This window comes from Piliocolobus tephrosceles, chromosome 8 (genome assembly GCF_002776525.5).
Source record: "Piliocolobus tephrosceles isolate RC106 chromosome 8, ASM277652v3, whole genome shotgun sequence".
In the NCBI taxonomy this organism is placed as follows: domain Eukaryota; kingdom Metazoa; phylum Chordata; class Mammalia; order Primates; family Cercopithecidae; genus Piliocolobus; species Piliocolobus tephrosceles.
The window spans coordinates 23,847,084-23,866,879 of NC_045441.1; the positions used below are offsets into that span (position 1 = coordinate 23,847,084).

The following is a 19,796-nucleotide window of genomic DNA, read 5'->3' on the forward strand; positions in this document are numbered from 1 at the left end:
TTCTTTCTTTCTTTCTCTCTCTCTCTCTCTCTCTCTCTCTCTCTCTTTCTTTCTTTCTTTCTTTCTTGTCTTGCTCTGTCACCCAGGCTGCAATACAGTAGCATGATCTCGGCTCACTGCAAACTCCACCTCCCGGGTTCACCCCATTCCCCTGCCTCAGCCTCCCAAGTAGCTGGGACCATAGGCGCCCGCCACCATGCCTGGCTAACTTTTTGTATTTTTAGTAGAGATGGGTTTTCACCATGTTAGCCAGGATAGTCTTGATCTCCTGACCTCGTGATGTGCCCGCCTCAGCCTCCCAAAGTGCTGGAATTACAGGCATAAGCCACCGTGCTCTTGAGGTTTTCTAAGACCTCTCACTGTGTATTTAACACTTGGGCCACTCTGGGCTCCATTCCTCACACCTCAAGGACAAGTCTTCCTGTTTTTAAATCCCTGAACCCTCTCTTTGGTTACGAGCTAGGTTCCTGTGGCTTTTCCAGGCTTAATGTTTCTCTAAGCTCTTTATCGTTCTTGCCTGTCGCAGCCTTTGTCTAGCACCTCGGCCGGGAAGTGCTAGTGGGGCTTATTTTGACAGGTCTAGAGTTTGGTACTTATGAGCATAATCCAAGTGAAATATGACTAAATGTTTTCTAGTCAATTTCTCCTATCAGATTTTTCCACAAGTGGAAGTGAAATAATTTCATTTGATCATATATACATCCCACCCACAGCTCTGGGATGCACGTGAGCACCTTATTTTAGCTTCACATATATTCTTGACATTAAAATCTCCTTGGCAAAATCCTCCTTCCCAGAATTATTCAGAGCTTAAATAGGTTTTTTTTTGTTTTTTTGTTTTTTTGTTTTTTTTTGGCATACTGCTAGTGGAGTCATTAAATTGTTCAGTATATTTTAATAGCATTCCATTCCTCATTATGGTGTCAACTCCAAGTCTGCGTCTTTAAGGTCATATGGGCTTTTTTTTTTTTTTTTCCATAAACTCTCTTTTCAATTCGATCTGACCTTAAGGAAAGTACCTCTTTAGGAGGAAATCAGACTCCTCACTTGCTATCTCTCTGAGATTTATTCTCTGAATTTGAGGAGCCTGAATAGTTTTATTTCTACACAACAGTTTTGAAGGCTGTCTCCCTCTCTGTCCAATCAGCTAAACTTGAGCAACCGTGGAAGCTTTGAGCAGCTGAGAAATGCTTTCCAACATTTCACTTTAAATCAAGATGTGCCACAGAAGACCCACGGAACTGTTGCTAAAATAGCTGCCTGCACAGCAGCCAATTAACAGAGCAAAATCTGGCAGATGTCCTACATGGCAAAACAGGAGGACCAGGTTCTCTTGACAGAAGCTTTCAATCTTTGTCAAGTCTGGTCTGCAAAATACATTACATGCCTACCTCATCAATCAGTAGAGTCTCAAAGTGAAGGAGAGAGTGGAGTGAGGGGCGTTGTGATCTGTAGAAACTGTGAACATGATTTTGTAGTTGTTGTGATGCTGTCTCTCTCATTTCCTGAGAAGACTGGAGATCAGTAAGATAAGTGTACAGGTTGCTGCAGGATAATCTACCATTTAAATGAAACTTGCTTTATATTGGTATGGATTCTGGAATTGTCATTTCCAGATGTATTTGCTGAGCTTGGGGAAACATAATGTAACTGGTAATTGGCCAGGTGTGGTGGCTCACGCCTATAATCCCAGCACTTTGGGAGGCTGAGGTAGGCAGATCATGAGGTCAGGAGATGGAGACCATCTTGGTTAACACAGGGTGAAACCCTGTCTCTACTAAAAATGCAAAAAAATTTAGCCAGGCATGGTGGCGGGCGCCTGTAGTCCCAGCTACTTGGGAGGCTGAGGCAGGAGAATGGTGTGAACCTGGGAGGTGGAGCTTGCAGTGAGCCGAGATCATGCCACTGCACTCCAACCTGGGCGACAGAATGAGACTCCATCAAAAAAAAAAAGAAAGAAAAAAGAAAAAGAAAGAAAATACTGGTAATTAATAGTCTTGTGACCTTGAACAAATAATTTCACACCTCTAGGCATCAACGGTCTCATCTGCAAGATGGGGACAAAATCAGGCTGGAGCAGAGGATCTTGGTGGTTCTTCCCAGACACAGGCTCTGAGATTGTGTCCAGACAGTGAGAGCTTCTGGAATTCTTTCCCCAGGGGACCAATGACTCAGTGACTTAATGCTGAGTCATTTGCCCTTTAGAGGTGTGACTTCCCTATCTATCACTATGAATGCAGAGAAATATCATTTCCCAACTGAGAAATGCAGTTTGAGCTCTTGGAGAAAATTAGAAGCTTAGTGCTGTGACGTTACTGTTTGTAGCCTTTGATGCCCATGTGGAATCAGAGAAGCCAGCAGGATACCTAAAATAAAGGTGCTTACTTCCTGCACCAAGATGTGGAAAAGTCTATGGTTACATTATTGCATGGCATCAGGGACAGGAGAAAATTTAGGAGAGCCGGAGTAGGTGTGCTTACTATATTCAGCCATACTATAGAAAATAAGTGTCTCCACTTTACTGAACTAAATTAAATATGAATGGTAAAAACTTCTCTACTTGCAGGGTGCATGTGGAACATAATTTAGTTGAAGTTTACTTTCACTAAGGAACATCTCCCACCTTTTTCCCCAGAAAATCATAACACCTTTTTAATGACTTTCATTTGTGGATAATCAGGAGAAAAAAAGTGTCCCTTTTAAATCAGCCCAACACACAGCTTAAACTTCCTAGCTTCATTTGGAAAATTCTGTATACTCATATACAGAAATGACCTTGCCTCTTCCAACTGCATTCACAGTGTCAGTCAGAAAAGGCCACAAGCTTGAGTCTGAGAGAAAAAAGGAAAACAAAAATGTCTTTAGCAGGAAATAAAGTGACTCTGTTCTTCTAGAATTATCTTAGGTGAGCTACAGACCTGCTGGCAACTCCAATTTTTTCATCGTCATTTGAACATACCTCATCTTATATGCAGATCGACTAGTGTTCCCTGAAGCTTTCCAATTGAATTTAATTGAAGGGAGACGGCTGTAACTGTTAAGGTGCCAATCTCTGTGTTTTTGGAAACATGAAAAAGTCATGCCTCATTTCTCTGCAATCGCATTTTAAGAATACATTATCCACAACAGGCTGGTCCAGTTAACATTTCAAAAGTGCAATTCCAGGCTTACAGAATGTTAAAGTGGATGGAGTCTTATATCATCTGGTCTCATGGTTTTCGGATTGCTCAGACTCCAAAGCTGTTCCAAGGAGGTGACTCAATATTAATATTTTTACACAGCTGGGCATGGTGGCTCATGCCTGTAATCCCAGCACTTGGGAGGCCAAGGAGGGTGGATCACCTAAGGTCAGGAGTTCGAGATCAGCCTGGCCAACATGGTGAAACCCCATCTCTACTAAAAAAAACAAAAATTAGCCAGGTCTGGTGGCGGGCTGCCTATAATCTCAGCTACTTGGGAGGCTGAGGCAGGAGAACCACTTAAATCCAGGAGGAGGAGGTTGCAGTGAGCCAAGATCACACCATTGCACTCTGGCCTGGGCAACCAGAGGGAAACTCCACCTGAAAACAAACAAACAAAAAAAAAAAAAAAAAAAAAAAAAATTCTTATACACAACAACAGCATAGCGTAGAAATCGAGAGGCAACTAAACGTAGTTAAATAGTTTCAAATTCCTTAAATTATCTTGCATGCAAAATGTGGATTAAGATTAGTCATTGATGCGCCAAGAATGCATGTTGCAATTTCAGGGTCATCACTAAAATAATAGAAATGCAAAAATATATATCTTTCAGACTAAAAAAGAAGGAAAGCTGAGTGACAAGTTACTCAAATAATTTGAAAGAAAGCAGAAAAGAGAGAAACAGGTAAACAGAAAACACATAGGAAGATGGTGAATTTTTTTTACCCAAACTTACTAGTAATTGTAAGTGCAAAGAGATTAAATGCCCCAGTTAATCATCAAAGACTGTCAGACTGATTTTTTAAAAACTAAATAACTGTCTGTTGTTTACAAAAGACATGCCTAAAACACAAGGATACAGAAAGTTTGAAAATCAAAGAATGGATCTAGGTATTCCATGGAAACTGTAGCTAAAAGAAAGCTGGTAAGGCTATATTAATAAAGACTAAATGCACTTTAAGGCAAAAAGTATCAGTAGAATTAAACAGGGACACTTTGTAACGATAAATATTTTAGTTTAATAAGATGAAGTAATAATTCTAAATTTTCATGCATTTAACAACATGGCCTCAAAATATATACTTTTAAAAGTTGTCAGAACTATAAAATAAATAGAAAAATTCACAACCATAACAGGGAATTTTATCACACTTAATGCCAGTAATTAAAGCAGACAAAAATCAGGAATGATCTGAATAATTTGAACAACATGAATAACACAGGTAGAGTACTTTGCTTTACCACCCCTGAATAGACATTTTTTTCAAACACACATGAAGCAGTTACCAAAGTTGACCACACGCCAGGTCATAAAACAAGCTTCAACATTTCCACGAAATTGAATTCACATAGTCTAGTTTTTCTGATCACGCTGTAATTATGCTAGAACTCAAGAGTAAGAGGTTAACTAGAAAATTCTGATAGGTTTGGAAATGAGGAAATACACTTCTGAATAACTTATTGCCAAAGAGGAAAGTTTATGAAAACTAGAAAACAACTGTACTGAATGCTAATGAAAGTATTATGTATTAAATGTATGGGATACAAGTAAAATAATACTTAAAGAAAAAAGAGAAGGACTAAAAATCAGTAAACAAATTATCTATCTTATGAAGTTAGAAAAATTTACCAAATTAAACTCAAGGGAAGTAGAAAGAATAAAATAATAAGAATAGGAGTAAAATTAATGAAGTTAGAAACAAACATAATAAAAAGTCTCAACAAAGGTCAAATTTTGTTCTTGAAAAAATTAAATTAATAAACTTCTGATGAGACTGATCAAAGGATGAAAAAGAGAGAAGGCACAAATAAACATTATTTTTTAAAGGATATCACTATATATCCTGGAGTCAATCAAAAGATAATAAAAGGATATTACAATCAAGTTTATGTCAAAACAAATTGAAAATATACATAAATGGGAAAACATGTAATTGACCCAAGAAGAAACAAAATCAGAATAGTAGCATAACTGCTAAAGAAAGAGAATGTCTTCATTGGTGAGCTCTACCAAAATTTAAGGACAAAGCAAAACCAATTTTATAGTCTTCAGTAAAATAGAAAAAGTGTGACTTTTCAGATTATTTATGAGGCTAAAGAAACCTCAATACCAAACACTAGAAAGACATTACAAGAAAAAAATTGCAAGTCAATTTTGCCATAAAAAATACACACAAAAATTCCAAAAACAAAAATTACCAATCAAGTGCAACAAAACATAACAAGGCTAACATATATGACAAAACTGGTTTCATTCCAGGAATACAATGTTGGCTTACTATTAGAAAATCACTGAACTCATTACATTAATAGATTATAGGATAAAACAATTTATTAACTCAATGGATGCAGAAAAAAATGTTTGATAAGTTTTTTTGACCTCCAATTATGATAAAAGATTTTCACAAACTTGGGATAGAAAAGAATTTCTTAAACCTTAAAGTTTATCTGCAAGAAAGCTACAGGAAACCTATACTTAATGGTGAAGCTTTGAAGATGTTCCTTTTGAAATAAAGAATGAGTGAAGAATGCCAGCATCATCACTTCTATTCAACATTGTAAGAGATCCTAGCCAATGCAATAAAACAAGAAAAAAAAAAAAAAAAACAAGATAAAAGGTATATGGATTCCAAATGAATAATAAAAACTGACATTATAGATATAAATATATAGCTGAATATTCAAAATAATATACAGATAAATTATTTGAATAAATCAAAACGTTTAATAAGGCTGCAGGATACAAAAACCAATATTTCCATTTGGCAGCAATAAATAAAAAATTTAATTTTTAAAGTTTTATAGCAATGAAGGGAAAGCTTCCTTTTTGCCCTTGGAGGCTTCACTGAAAAATCAAGTCATAAAAAGGCAGATAAATAAGATGAAAAGCATACAAATCAATTGCTCCTATGTACTCAGAGAAAATCAGAGTAATTGACCAATACTTCAATGGGTACAGATGCTTGTAGAGCCTTCTTCTTAGGGAAAAGAGAGATGGGGAAGTGTGGATGATTTCAGGGGAATAATAAATGATTTTTAGGAGTTTGCTGGGCTTGAAGAAAACAATGGTCCAGGACAGAGTCTATTGGACTCACAGAGCAGACTTTTGCTTGTAACAAAAGGCTGTCCAGGTTTGTTGATAGACTTTAGTCTTCCTTCTTGTGATATGGGTTCAGTTAATGAAAACTCAGGGAAGGGACCTGAAGTCACTGTTTTCTTCTTTGGTAAGTCTAGAATTAGGAAGATAAGGAAACTTCAGGATTGAGAGGCAGGAGGAGGGAGAGGAGAAACAATTGTTCTCCCTGGTAAGAGGACAGTTTCTCTGGTAAAAGAACCAGTCTTTATGTAGATGGGGGGGAAATCTCTTTTAGCATCTGCTGATCTCTAAGGGCCTTTAATTCAAAATACTCATTACAATACCATGAAGCCATATTTTGGGGTAAAGTTCCATGAGCTCCTGCATTCGTTATTTACAATAGCCTTAAAAAATGAAGTTTGTAGGAGTAAATTTATAAAAGGTATGTAAATCTCTATGGAGAAATCACTACACTATTGAGATATATTGTAAAAACTAATGAAATGCAGAACTATATCATGACTATTGTTTGGAAACTGAATATCCTAAGATGATCAATTTTCAAATTGATCTCTGAAGATTCAGTAGAATGCCAAAGCCCCAAGAGGAATTTGGTCAAACTTGATAAGCTATCTCTAAAATGTATACAGAAATGCAAAGGGCCAAGAATAGTCGCGACACTGTTGACTCAAAAGGAAAAAAATGGAACAGCCTAACTGACCACATATCAAACTTATCATGAAAGAATAATAATGAAAGCTGTGGTATGGGCGCTAAAGTAGACAACTTAGCAAATGGAATAGAAAAGGAGTTCAGGGAAAAATATCCACATATAGGTAAACTTGATTTGTTTCAGAGGTAACATTGCAAAGCAGTAAGGAAAGGGTGTTCTTTTCAATTATATAAAAAACCAGACATTTATGTGAGAGAAAATTTAAATGAAAACCTACTGGATTATATGTAAAATTGGTTCCAGGTGGATTATAGATCTAAATTCACAAGACAATACAGCATTGAAAAAATAGTATGAGGGAATAGCCTTAAAGATTTCAGGGGAGGGAAAGAGCTCTTAAACAGAACACAAAACACTGTACTCATGAAGGAAAATATTGATATATTTAATTACCTAAAACTGGAAATTTCTGTTCATCAAAGAATATGAAAAATGTGAAAAGACAAGCTATAGAATGGAAAATGACGTTTGCAAAATATATAACTGACCAATATCTAGTATTTGTAATGCATAAAAACTACTGCAAATCAGTAAGAAAAAGATTTTAAAAGACAATAGAAGACATAGAAAAGTGAGCAAGAATTAACTTCAGAAAAGAGGTTATTCAAATATGGACAACAAACATATGAAAAGGTGCTTAATCTCATTAAAAAGCAAGGAAAAGTAAATTAAATCACAATGATATATGAGCATGCATATTGGCATAACTTAAAACCTTTGACAATATCAAATGTTGGTGAGGATGTAGAGCATCAGAAATGCTTATCTGACATGGACTGGAGAATAATTAGTACAACTACTCTGGAAAATTACATGCCTTAAACTAGTAAAACTAAGGATTTGTGTTTCCCATGACTTTGAAATTCCACACTGAGTACACACACTTCAGAAGTGTGAATTGTGTGCACCATAATAGATATGAAAAAATATTCATAATAGCACTAATTACAAGAGCCTCAAATTGGAGGCAAAACAAATGCCCATTAGCAGTAGAATAGATAAATAAATTATGGTATATTTCACACAATGGAATACTTTACAGCAACAAAAAAAAATGAAGAAACTGCATATACTTACAGTAACATAAAAAAGCCTTTAAAAACATAATATAAAGGTCAAAGACTGAGACACCAAAGATACCATATGATCTCATTTACATGAAATTCAAAACTAGCCAAAATTAAATGATCATATTTGGCAGTGCACACATAGGTAATTGTATTAGTCCGTTTTTCACACTGCTGATAAAGACATACCAAAGACTGGGCAATTTACAAAAGAAAGAGGTTTATTGGACTTACAGTTCCACATGGCTGGGGAGTTTTCACAATCATGGCAGAAGGCAAGGAGGAGCAAGTCACATCTTACGTGGATGGCACCAGGCAAAGAGCAAGCTTGTGCAGAGAAACTCCCATTTTTAAAACCATCAGATCTTGTGACACCCATTCACTATCATGAGAACAGCACAGGAAAGACCCATCCCCGTGATTCGGTCATCTCCCACTGGGTCCCTTCCACAACACGTGGGAATTATGCGAGCTACAAGATGAGATTTGGGTGGGGACACAGAGCCAAACCCTATCAGTGATAAAACTCTAAAGCAAAGCAGGAAATCACTTTTTATAAGAGTCCAGACTGAAATATATTTGCAGGGAGAGGGAGAAGATGTACAGAGAGGGGATGTCAGAGTCTCTTTTTTGCTCTAGGTGGCAGGTTCAATAGTGTTCACTTTATTTTGGAAGCAGTGCAGAGAAGGGAGCCAGACTAGAAACAGAGGTGATCAACTGGGTCTCAGTTACATACAGAAAACAGCAGAGACGGCTGAAAGATCCTTCTCTGTGTTCAGAGCCATCAACTATCATCAGCATCCAGTGACAGCAGAAATATTGATGCCAATATTTTTCAAAGTCTGCAGAAACGACTTGGCTCCTCCACAGAGCCTTGTGAGTCAGTTCAGAAGAAATCAATATCCATCTTCTGTTCTCTTCTTGCCTGCCAAGGGCACCTGGAATCCTTAAGCTTTTGCTCCCGGTTTCCCACTTCAATATTCATCCAAAGAGTCTCCTCTTGCTTGTCCTCATTCTTTCTGCCCTTCCTTGTCCCCCAGGGTGGAGATCTCAAGTGCATGATCTCCCACTATGCGGTGTTGTTAGCTCCAGAACACAGCTGAACACAGCATTCCTCAGGAAAGGATTCATCCTCTATATAGGAAACACTGGAGATACTGCTGCCCTAACCCCAAAGAACTAATCACCAAAGCTTGGTACTTTGGGCCCATGGAAGGAAACTGGAAGAGCTATTTGGGGCAAACAGTGTAACTCAAACGTCATCATAACTATCTGACAGACTTTAAGTAGGTCGATCTAATGTTCTCAAACCTGGCTGTATCATGAATCACTCAAGGAATTTATTTTTTATCCAGATTTCTGAACCCCCAACCCCAGAGATTCTGACTTACTGGGTTCTGGGTAGAACATGGAAATCTGTATTTATAGCAACTCACCCAGGTGATTCATCCAGGTGGCTCTGGTGCAGCTCTTCAATGGGCTCGTACTTAGGAGCATCCCAGGAGGTCAGAGCTCAAGTACCTCATGGCCAGGAACTGTGTAGGCCTCCTTTGCTTACATCTAAGTGGTTTCCCCTGGTCCAACTAGAACACAAATGTTATCTCCTAAGAGTCCAACTTTACCACTTCTAACCATCTAGATATCTACTGGTAAACTCAAGACATCTCTAATTCTTCCTCTTTCCACTAGATATTAAATGCATTTTTTTCACATGAAGATATACTTTAATGTAGTTATACATGCATATAAATGCCCAAATGAGAGCCAAGTTGGGAAATATGGCCATGTGTTGATGTGGTGTCTTAGAACAAGGAAGGACACCTCTGTGGAGATGTTTTGAGGGCTACACCAACATGCTGATGTGATACCTTATCAAAGCACTCTAGAGTAGCCATTCTTAAATATTTTGGCCTCACAAAGACCAAACAACTCTTTTATGATTGCTTATGTGTATTGTATGCATTGATATTTACATGGATATTTACAATCCAATCATGTTAAAAATTAAAACTGAAAAAATATTTGTTTATAAATATTTACAAATAATAAACTCACTATAGTAACATAAATATCTTTTATATGAAAATAACTATTTTCAACAAAATTTAGTGAGAAAAGTGACATTGTTTTAACTTTATGCAAATCTCTTTAAGTTTGACTTAATAGAAGACAGATTTTCATATCTTCTGCATTCAGTCTGTTGCACTATGCTGTTTTGATGGAAATATATAAGAAAAATCAGTCCTCACAAATATGTAGTTAGAAAAAAAGATTTTAATCTGCCACTGCACTTAATCTGTTGCATTATAACATGCCATGTAACCTCTGGAAAATTCCACTGTACACATGACAGAAAGAAAATGAAAAATGCAAGTAACATTTTAGTACTGTTATAAAATGAGTTTTGACCTCACAGACCCTCAAGATTCTCAGAGTTGGCCCCTCCTTCCCCCCTCTCCCCACCCCCATCCTAGTTCTGGACCATGCTTTGGAGACTGAAGACTACTTCTTCAAAGAAAAACAGTGTGCTCCTTTCTATGCCAATAGACAGCCTTTGCTATAACACTGTTCTCTTGAATGCAAAGCTGAGCCAGGTGAGGCGGGCAAGCTAAGGGACCATTTGCATCCATTCGCAGAGCTGGTGAAAATGCTAACTTACAGCTAATGCTGATTGAGGCTTCGCTCTAGGCAACAAACACCTCAGCAGGTTCACCTGGTGATTAAACCCGCCTCTGCGGGGGCAAGAGCCTGATGCCCTACTCACACTGGGGACAGGTGATCACTTGAATTGAGGAAGAGAATAGTCAAAATTCACCTCAGAGTTGATGGCATTTGCCAGGGTTCTGAGTTTGAGCAACAAACAGCACTCACATTTGTCAGAATGAGCTTCTGGGCCACTTCCCCATGAACTTGAGCACTTCCCCCTCTGAGAAAATGTTTCCCCCAGATATCTGCTTGTCCAAAATCCTTGCTTTCCTCAGATCTTTGCCCACATAGTACTTTCTAAGAGAGGCCCACCCAGACTACATCATTTAATACTGCAGCTGCCAGCCCAGCAATTTGGATGCCCCACCATCCGGTATTTTTCTTTTGTAGTAGTATGTATTGCTTTTTAACATACTGTACAATGTGCTTATTGGCTATGTTTATTGTTTATTGTTGATATTTCCCATGAGACAGAGATCTTTGTTTTATTCAATGGTGTATTCCCAAGAACAGAACCACACCCAATATTGAGTAGATACCAGTAAATATTAACTCAATGAATGCACAGGCAATGTTTACACATGGAGGGGCAGAGGAGAACATCAGCTTCCTGTAAGCAGTCTACTCCCAAGAGAAGGAGAAGGCAGAGCTGAACATGCTTGGTTTATTCTCTGGAAATTCATGATGCATGGTTCAGCCATTCCTTTTCATCAGAGTGATTGAAGGGCAAATAGGAATTGGGAATGTGACATCTCCACAGTGAAAGAAGATATCAGGAATGGAAAAGAAGAACCCACCCCGATATCCCCAACTGTTTGTTATTAACTCATTTGCACTTAACTCCTAAGCCCATACTAAGTTTAAGCCTGTGGTGATCTTCAGAGATCAGAAGTTCCAGCAGGAGCATTCTGCTCCCTCTTCAACAAGCACTCCCCCAGTGCCAACCATTGCACCTGTGCCCTTTATTTCCCTATTGTTTATCAGCTCCAAAGCCACCCTTCTACTCCCTTCTCTTGATGGTGGGGTGAGTACTTTGCAAACTGAATTTCTCAGACTACCTCAATCATTGACTTCCTGTCTGCCAAAAGGAAATAGGCAGGAGACTAGGAGCAAGCAAGAACGTAATTGCAGGGAGGGAGGTTGGGGGTGGCAGTGGACAGTTCTTCCTCCAAGCCCCAGCCTTGCCATCTTCTCAGTTATGAGCAGCATCCAGACACTATTTGTCCTCAGTTGCATGGCACTCACCCCCAGAGTCCCAGCATCAGCCCTGGGGCCTCCTCTGAACTCTTAGGATAAATCTACCCTTTACTTTTTATTCCTCCAGTCTTAGGAATATTAGCAGCTTTCTGCAGTTAGCCCTTCTATGTTACTCCTCCTTCCTGCTCTTTCAGTCTTCCAGTAGCCATGGGATCAGTTCCCTGCATTGAGTCTCTCCATCTGAAATACCTTTCTTTCTTTTTTCTTGCCTTTCCTTGCCTGGGTGGATCCTAACTCATCCAGCTTCTCTGTAGGTACTTTTGGGAACATCGGTGGACAAGTTAAAATTCATTCCCAGGGAGCTCTGATGTGGGTCAGAAAATTTACTAATTAAATTTCTACAAGACTGTGAATCCATTCCTTATTCCATTTGTCTTTCTGAAGTATGCCCTTCTGCATTGTCCAACATAACTGGGGTGACCATACATACCAATGCACCCAAGACAGTCCATGTTTTTGCCTGTTATCTCAACAAAATTATTAATATAGCCCCCTTTCTCTCTCAAAACTATCTAGTTTGAGTGATAAATTATATGGTCACTCTGAATATAGACCATTATATGTTCTACCGTGATATTCAATGACAACATTAAGATACTCCAGCAAGGAGGCATCACGCTACCTGACTTCAAACTATACTACAAGGCTACAGTAACCAAAACAGCATGTTACTGTGTACCAAAACAGATATACAGACCTATGGAACAGAACAGAGGCCCCAGAAATAATGCCACACATCTACAACCATCTGATCTTTGACAAACCTGACAAAAACAACCAATGGGAAAAGGATTCCCTATTTAATATATTGTGTCGGGGAAAGAGGCTAGCCATATGCAGAAAACTGAAAGTGGACCCATTCCTTACAGCTTATACAAAAATTAACTCAAGATGGATTAAAGACTTCAATGTAAGACCTAAAACCATAAAAACCCTAGAAGAAAACCTAGGCAATACCATTAGGACATAGGCATGGGCAAAGACTTCATGACTAAAACACCAAAAGCAGTAGCAACAAAAGCCAGAATTGACAAATGGGATCTAATTAAACTAAAGAGCTTCTGCACAGCAAAAGAAACTAACATCAGAGTGAGCAGGCAACCTATAGAATGGGAGAAAATTTTTGCAATCTATCCATCTGACGAAGGGCTAATATCCAGAATCTACGAAGAACTTAAACAAATTTACAAGAATAAAACAAACAACCCATCAAAAGTGGGTGAAGGATATGAACAGACACTTCTCAAAAGAAGACATTTATGTGGCCAACGAACATATGAAAAAAGGTCATCATCAGTGGTCATTAGAGAAGTGCAAATCAAAACCACAATGAGATACCATCTCATGCCAGTTAGAATGGCAATCATTAAAAAGCCAGAAAACAACAAATGCTGGAGAGAATGTAGAGAAATAGGAACGCTTTTACACTTTGGTGGGAGTGTAAGTTAGTTCAACCGTTGTGGCAGACGGTGTGGTGATTCCTCAAGGATCTAGAACCAGCAATACCATTTGACCCTGCAATCCCATTGCTGGGTATATATCCAAAGGATTATAAATCATGCTACTATAAAGACACATGCACACATATGTTTGTTGGAGCACTGTTCACAATAGCAAAGACTTGGAACCAACCCAAATGCCCATCAATGATAGACTGGATCAAGAAAATGTGGCACATATACTCCATGGAATACTATGCAACCATAAAAAAGAATGAGTTCATGTCCTTTGCAGGGACATCGATGAAGTTGGAAACCATTATTCTCAGCGAACTAACACAGGAACAGAAAATCAAACACCACATGTCCTCACTCATAAGTGTCAGTTGAACAATGAGAACACATGGACACAGGGAGGGGAACCTCACACACTGGGGCCTGTCAGCGGGTGGAGGGCTAGGGGAGAGATAGCATTAGGGGAAATACCTAATGTAGATGACAGGTTGATGGGTGCAGCAAACCACCATAACAAGTGTATACCTATGTAGCAAATCTACACATTCTGCACATGTATCCCAGAACTTAAAGTATAATAAGAAAAAAAAAAAGATACTCCACCAATAAAATACCAATTACAAGATGTTCCAAATTAGAATATAAAATCCTTCCAATCATGATTTTCTGAAATTAAAATTAAATGATTAATTTCAATGATTAATGTACAAAGATATTAAACCCCAAAGGAGTTAAAGTCCAAAATCATATTCTCTTCACCTTGTAATTAAATGTTCAAAGAAAATTAATGTCCAAAATATATCCCAATTTCTTATTCAACTGCTTTGTTATGTTTCTCAATGTTCCCAGGCCATGCACAAAATGTTGGAGTTGAGATATCCAAATATAACTTCTTTTTTCCTCATGAACATCTTAAACAGATTATACAATAAAACAAGGAGAACAGAGAAGAGACTAAAAGAACACCCATATTACTAACAAATGTGGTTTGTGCCTACAGGCAAGAAAGCCTGCTAACAGTGAACTCTAGAACTGGTCTTCCCCACTGTGGCATAAACAGCTACTGTTCACCCATGTCTGTGTTTGTCCCCTCTTCTGGGCACAGCTACGCTATATCTTTCTCAGCCTCCCTTACGGTTAACTCTGTTCATGTGATTGAATTTTGGCCAATGGAATGTGGAAAAAAATTCTGTGCACTCTCCTAACACAGTCCATAAAAATTTCCCAAGTGTGTTTCATGCTTTCACAGCCTCCCCTCATTTGCAAGCTGAATGAAGAGGACTCTCAGGGCTTAGAAGAGGGCAAAGCCACCAGATGGAAGAACACTAGGTCTCAGCATTACTGCATGCAATAGAGCCTGTTTCTTTACCACCAGTCCTCATTGAACAGTGACATAAGTGAGAAACAAACATTTATTTTTGTTCAGCTACAGAATGTTTGCAAGTTGTTTGTTTCACTGGTTAGCCTATCCTGCCTGATACACCCAGAAAATCCCTGGAAGCCCTGATGCAGGACAGGTTTCCTGTGGCAGGAAGTGAACTGCTCAGGTGATCCAGAGATGCAGAAGAAACTTCTGACCCTATGGACAGCTCCCCCCATGAAAAAGAGGGCCAGACTGAGCTGAGCATGCTCAGTAGAATCTTTCCACATTCAATCCAAGCAGCTTAAGCCCCTCTTTCTTCCCTGGTAGGAGTGAGGGAGCTTCTTTCCAGAGGCTAAAGTAATCACACCGCCACATGGAAGGAAACAGCTCCCCACTGAAAATGTGTTTTCTTTTTGTGCAGCTCTTTCCTTGATCTCTAGAAATCTTTCCCTTTGTTCCCCATCCAGATTCTATATACTGTTTCTCAAGACACACCCGCTCTTAGCATCCTTAGCAGGTGTAAGACAGAGGGGCACCACATTTCTCTCTTCTGACTAGCCCATGAATGCCAGTCATATGGTCCCCTTTGGGCAAGCTTGGGTGAGAGTTAAAGGAGAAACGGCCCTTCCCAACCTCTCTCCCCACCTGCTTCAGATTGCAGAGTCCATGAAGGGTCATTCTCAGCAGACATAATAAGGATCCTGGATGCATTATTTTTTATTTTTATTTATTTATTTTTTTGAGATGGAGTCTCACTCTCACTCCGTCCCCCAGTCTGGAGTGCGGTGGTGCGATCTCGGCTCACTGCAAGCTCTGCCTCCCAGGTTCATGCCATTCTCCTGCCTCAGCCTCCTGAGTAGCTGGGACTACAGGCGCCCGCCACTGCGCCTGGCTAATTTTTTTTTTTTTTTTTTTTTTGGTATTTTTAGTAGAGACGGGGTATTTCGCCGTGTCAGCCAGAATGATCTCGATCTCCTGACCTCGTGATCCTCCTGCCTCGGCCTCCCAAAGTGCTGGGATTACAGGCATGAGCCACCGCGCCCGGCCACATTCTTCTTTTTAAAAATGAGGGCATTTCCTCACAAATTACCAGGCTCTTCCTAAGGGAAGTTTGCTCCCACAGCAATGCCCAGAGTCTACCTGCCTTACAGACCCACCTTCCTTCCCTGCCTTATTTTAAAAGGAGAGAGAAAAGCTCCAGTTTTCATCATAACAAAACGAACACTGGGATGAATCCATTTCAATGCACTTGCCATACCTGTAGTCCCTACTGAGGGACAATGCCTTGCTTAGCCCTGGATACTTGGGCCAACGTTTGGTCCCACGTGTTCTCCACCTGCCAACCAAAACAGATGAGGCAGAGGTGGATGCCCATAGACTGGTCGGCACACTATGGCTGAAAGATAAGCCAGTTAATGGGAATTGAAACCCAAAGTTCATGTTGTAGAATTCAAATGAGATAAGTCACAATGAACCATCTCAAAACCATAAGACAGCAGGACTCATAAGTAAACAGAGGAAATCAGCTCATGGAGAAAGGACAATGGCACAGTTGTAGAGAGACATGCAAATGATAAGAGGATAGCAGAGGGACAGGAGGCAGAGCACACAGCCTGGAGGAAACTATTCACAGAGATATCTTGGAACCTGTCCATTGTTCAGTGCTTTCTTTCCATGTCGATGTTTATAATAAGCCCCTTTTTCCTTGACCTGACTTGGGTGGTCAAGGTCACTGTGCCTTGCCTGATTGAAACAACTGATTTGCACAGTTGCATAATTAGACTGTGATAAGTGATCTAGAAAACCGTGATCATACAGGCTTCTCTTCCTACCTAAAATAGCAGATGCCTTGAGCTACAAACTTTGGGAAAAGGGTATGAATAAGCACTAGATAGTTTTGCAAGATTTGCACTTTAGAGAGAAAGGAGAGTAAGCTAGGTGAATTATTGGGATATTCTTTAGGTTACTTTGAGGTTTGGAGGTTACGGTTAGAAAAAAAAGTTTCCTGCAGCAAAACCCATGCCAAATTGAAAAATTCTTTAGACCATATGGGAGATCTTCAAGGAAATCATGGTGCTGGTGAAAAAAAAAAAAAAAAGATTTTGACTTTCTCTTCTTCTGGGGATGGGAGAACTAAAGTCAGGCCTCAGTGTCATCTTTCCACCCAGGAGCAAGACTGAGCCCTTCCACTGTGGGACGTTGAGGCCTGAATAAGACCCTTCTAAGCAAAGGTGAAAGAGGCTCTGAGCACAAGTACCCATAAACATGGGCTGCTGTAACATAGGAACCCAGACCCCTAATCATCAAAGCCAATGAATGTCTCTAAGAAAGGGACTGACTGTCCTGACAGAGTTTTAGGAGCCAAAGGCTTTGTGGACTGAACCTCCAAAACAGAGCAGATGGGAGGAGGGATGGTGAGAAGGCTTATTCCCAAGCCAAGCCCTGGAGAGGATGGCAAAGTGGCAGGTGGAAAGCGTGGTAGATGTGGAGTGCCATGTGAGATAGGATATCCCAGTTGATGCCTCACAAGTCCTGGTACTTGCTGCCTCTCATTGCACCTCCTGTTTCTATCTTCAGTAAAGGCTTGAGGCTATTTGGAGCCCAGAAGCCAGCAGCTGGAGGGAACAGGCAATCGGCCAGACCAACTCCTCAGCCCAAGGAAGGCAGGCCTGGGGCAATGCCCACTGGCCAGCAACATCAGAGGGCCTATAGGAAACACATCCAAGTCCCCCTGACTCACAACTGTCATAGCTGTGAAGCAGTGTCATCTTTCTTCCTGAAGACTTCCCGTATCACCCCAGGAGCAACAGGGATGACTGATTTTTGCTCTGGAAATAAATAATGGGTCACTGGGGACATGAATAGAACTATAGCTTCCTTAAGAAGCAATCTCTTTTATGAAATTATAAAGCAAGTGGCTCCCCTGCTCAGTGGCGTCTGTGGCATTGCACTCCCAGTCTTTCAGGATAAGTCTAAAACAGTTTGGCACTCAGTTCCAAGCTCACCTATGGAAAAGGGAGAACTTCAAAATCTGTAGAATAAATAAAGTAATGAGGTATGCCTACCCTAAATGGACAAAGTCCAGCCAGTATTATTAAAAACTTTCAGTCTTTAAAATTTATAACATGGAAAGCTATACTATATTGAAGTATCTGAGTCTCCCCAAAAACATGACATTAGGGAGGAAATCAAATGAGAGCAATCTAAGATTGACAGTTCAACTAGCCAAATCGCCAAAAAATCTGCAGGCACAGTGGGATAGTGGATTGTCACTAAATAAACCCCTGGTGAATTTTCTTTATTAAAGAGCAAGAAGTCAGCAGGTTTCAAAGCCCCGGGAATGTGGGGATGTAGGCCTTCTCAGCGATAGCCAAAAGTGAGAGTTAGGAAGGATCTAAAACCTCTGCTCCCCCTTCACTAGAAAGCCAGCCCTGGGGAGGGAGGGACCAGGCGGCAGCCCCACTGCACCACACAGCCCTCTGTTACTCCCGTCTGGCCTATTAGTTGCTCCCTTAACCTGACCTAAGTAACTCTAACCCAAACAAGGAGAAAATCAAAGTTGGGAATTTCAGCATTCCTGACCAAGAAAGGTTGAGGATCAGTCTGCAAAAAGTAAGCCCCAAAGTCAAGGAAAGGGAATGAGATCTGGACACACAGCTGCACTCAACATCTAGCATGACCTTCAGCAGGATGCACCACTGGGCACAACAGTGTCTACGCTTGTCCAGCCGAAACGGGGGGATGAATGAGCTTGCTCTCGGCAGAAGAGAGAAACCTCCCACTAAGGGAAGAAGGAGCTGGGTGCATGAGATTGGCCCAATAAGACAAACCTTCTCCTCAAAATAAGAGGGGCAGCTCTCACAGTATTATGGTCTTCGTCACTCATGTTTGCCCCCTGAGTCAGTTTCCATGGACTCCCGTTTAAACCCTGGGTCACTAGAAATCTGTGAGGCATTAGGACTACTCTGTCCCCCTCTGACAAAATATAATACAGATGGAGAAAGAGGTGCTGCTGACCCTCAGATCTCCAAAGACCTGAATGGGGGTGGCCCAGAGCAACAAACTGCCTACCTGCAACAAGCCTGCTTGCAGAAGACAGGACTTTGGTGGGAGAGGAGACCAACTGCTCCTGAGGACCTGCCCCTTGCTGCCTCTCATTGCACCTACTGTTTCTATCATTGATAAAGGAAAGATGCCACATGCACCACTCTATTTAGCATTTAAGGTCAAGGTTCTGGGGAAATGAGTCCCACAACACTGGCAGAAAGAAGGTCTGTCTACTCCATGACAGGGCTGCCACAGTATGGTAGCAGACAGGACTTTTCATCAATGACAGCCTTTGAAAACTATGGGGAGAAAGTGTCCTGCATAACCAAGTGGTGGCAAAAACCAGTGAAGAATGGATTAGACAATGAAACGATTCAAGTGAAACAACAGAACAATTCAAGGGGGAGAAACAAGGGCCCAGTCATTCATACTACTGCAAAGTGATTAATCTAAAATGCAAATTTGATGACATCAGATCCTGTTTAAAATCTTTACCTTTTCTCCATTCCCACACACCCTCTCCTAGCAGACATAATGAACTACTGCTAGGATTATTGCAGTAGTCTTCTGACTGTCACCAGTCTCACCTCACCGCACTCCTCCACTTCCCCACTGCTTTCACAACAATCTGTGTAAATCTCCAAACTCATCAGGGCCCTTCTTACCTCTAGCAATGTTCCCCGACTTCCTATACCTTTGGGGCGAAAGTCTACACACATTATAGGCCTTAAAACAGCCTCCATCCATCCATTCATTCATTTAACAAATATTTATCAAGTGCCAACTCCATCCCAGACTACTGTTAAGAGTGGTAGGGAAGAGTAAACCAAAGACCAAAAGTCCCTGACTTTAGGAAGTTACATGCCACGGGCAAAATTTAGCACCCTGTGTTCAGCTCTTCTACATTCAGTGG

General features: G+C 40.3%; 1 protein-coding gene across 3 annotated transcripts in view; it reads left to right on the forward strand.

Moving 5' to 3' along the window:
* Positions 1–19,796, forward strand: part of NPSR1 (neuropeptide S receptor 1) — a 239,782-nt gene that overhangs the window by 211,530 nt on the left and 8,456 nt on the right. The gene's annotated exons all lie outside the window — the stretch shown is intronic.